This window comes from Cibotium barometz, chromosome 46 (assembly GCF_041138505.1).
Source record: "Cibotium barometz isolate CiBa-2024 chromosome 46, ASM4113850v1, whole genome shotgun sequence".
Taxonomy (NCBI): Eukaryota; Viridiplantae; Streptophyta; class Polypodiopsida; order Cyatheales; family Cibotiaceae; genus Cibotium; species Cibotium barometz.
This window is the reverse complement of record NC_141091.1, coordinates 14,306,803-14,309,623: the sequence shown is the minus strand read 5'-3', so window position 1 is coordinate 14,309,623 and position 2,821 is coordinate 14,306,803.

The window sequence follows — 2,821 nt, the reverse complement described above, 5'->3', positions numbered from 1 at the left end:
GGTTCTTTGGGGGGTCTTTTTGTATTGTACACAACGGACCCCTACCTTTTATAGGCTCTAAAGTGTTCGGGTACTTGTTTGGTCTCCTCAGCTTTAGCGCTTTCCTCATCCATTCTTTTTTTCACTTCTCGCTCGACTAGTGCCAACTTTTTGTTTTGTGCCTTTCACACAAAGTAGCAAAGCTTTTGGGATTTGGACTAGGAATCGGCTGACTCTTCTTTTTTTGTGGTCACGGTGTTAATTGGAATGGGGAACTCGTCGAGCTCCTTTTGCCAAAATTGGCAGAAGTAGAAATGTGGGTTAACAGTAGCTTCCATATATCTCAACCAATGTTCTTCTGATTCTATTGGGAAGATGTAAGCCTCCTTTCTTGTGAAGCCATTTGTTTTATAGGTTTTGCAGGAGTATTTTTCCCGTAACGGTCTTTCCTCTTTGATGCTCACAAGTTCTTGGCTTGTAGCATTGGGCATACACGCGGCGTTGTGAGCATGTAGAAGGATGTGATCTCTTGCCTATCAGTCATGGCAAATCTTGTACCCATACATTTTGGAAGTATATCCATGGTAGCAAGGATGTGTATCCAATTCTTAAAGTCTTCAACTTTGAGAGATGTGCAAGTTCCATGCTATCATGTTCATCATCCAGCATTGTATGGCATGTTTGGCATAAGTGTACTACCGTGGATCTGCAATAGTCATTGAATCCTCTACTAAGGGTCCCCCACTCATAGAATGAATCTTCCAAGTGCATAGGCTCACCTTTAGCATTTAGTATTTCTTTCGGATGTAAATGTGATCCATGTCCTAGTCGTAGATCATCCTAGTTTCTCTCACAAAGGAACATCCTAAGATGTAATCATACGAAACATTCTAGTGGGCCAAAGTTCATCACCACAAAGTTGTGTCGGAAATTAGTTCCGAGAATCTTAATCTTCAAATTCCGCAAAAGACCTATGGGCTTTGTGGTGGCTTCGTCTCAACAAGTTTCACGATTAGTGCGGTGTCATCCATAGGAGGTTTTCCCCATTTTTCCCAACATTGTTTGGTGACAACACTTACTCTTGCCCCAGCATCTAGGATGGCGGTGACTTGGAGTTCATCAAAAGTTAAGGGCAGTTTTGCGTGAAGTTTGTCTCCTTCAAAATATTGCCCTAACTTGTTCACTCGAACCATGGGAACGCCGGTAATTTCATGGTCTTATGAATCCTTTCTCATCGGTCTCGTCAAAACTTCCTAGTTCCACCTACTCTTTCATTCCTACTCCAAGCCTTCCTTCCATCCAATCATGCAAGTCCTTCCATAGACTTGGGATTCCTTGGAGTAAGGTGCCAATGGGAATCTGAACTTGTGAAGATAGGAAGGAGGAAAGATCTCTAATGTCTCTTGCAATGGGTGGAGGTTCATGAGTCTGATTATCCTTGTTTATGCTTGGGCTTTTCAAGGTGTAGGGTATAGGGATATGAACTTCAGTGTTAGTTCTTCTCAGGTGCTTGTCCCTCAAATTCTTAAGATGCATAGACAAGGTCTACCTGATGTGGGACTAGCATGGCTTTTGGGTTTATCTCTCAAGGGAGGTTCTCATGGAGTGCTTAGTTATTGAGACCTCTATCAAGCTCTTAGGTTTCCTTGGTTGGTTGTAAGTTAGGCATACAGAAACTTCCTATGGCAGCTTGAATTGCTTGAGGTTTCTCCTCCAATTGAGCTTGACAATCCTTGGCCAACTCTTGAGGGGCCTTTAGCCTTCCCTTATCATTGATTGGGTTTGTATATTTGGCTAACTTTTGGGGTAGCTGATTGGGGTCTATTTGTTCTCTTGCTTGAGGGGCAAATGATAGTATCCTTTCCTCCTTAGATGAGGAAGATGACACATTGGTTGTTGTCCCCTAGTCGGCGGACCCACTTTTTATAACAACTTGGCTATCTCCCTTGCCGATCTTTGTGGCATTTTTTTTCCAAGAGTGCCTAGTTGCACATGCTTGTTTAGGAACCTCTTTAGAAGATAAGATTCTTACATGTCCTAGGGTTTCCTTCTTCTGCGAAGGAGACGCTTTGGCAGTGTGAGCTACGGCTCTCCTTCTACTTTGCATTCGAGTGATGGCACTGTGTGGCAGTGTGAGCTACGGCTCTCCTTCTACTTTGCATTCGAGTGATTGCATTCAGAGGCACTGTGTGGATGAATCCATCCCAAATACTCAAGGAGTTAATGCTAGTACTAGGTTTAGCTTCGTTTCTCTTCCCCAGTGTACCCGTTCTTAATGGACAATCCTTGTACATATGTTTTGCATAAAGGAGTTAAGGTGGGAGTACTCGTCTCATAGGAGAATTAGACAATCCTTGTACATATGTTTTGCATAAAGGAGTTAAGGTGGGAGTACTCGTCTCATAGGAGAATTAGCCATACCTTTTTAACCGGACATTACCTATTTGATGAGGTCTAGCACAGTGATAGCACTGCATAGGCAGTTGTTTAGACATGTTGTTCAAGTCGCATCCCCATTGTGTTACGGCAGCTGCTAGATACATTCGGTACATGTGCTCACCTTCCATCACATAGTGACTTAGGATTTGTGGGGTGGGTTTCTTGGCTCAGTGGGTTCAAAGGTGGTGGTGTTGATAGCTTCTCTCTCTTCACCTTCTTCAAAGATATTGGTCAAGGTTAACTAGTGAACAGGGGTCACTCGAGGTAATGGTGGTTGTGGTGGAAGTATTGGGCATGACAAGCATTAGGGAAAAAGGGAGCTCATTTTGGGGCCTTTTACGGTTTGGAAAAATAAGCTCTCAACCAATGAACAGAGGGCCAACGTAACGTTGGAAATTCACAA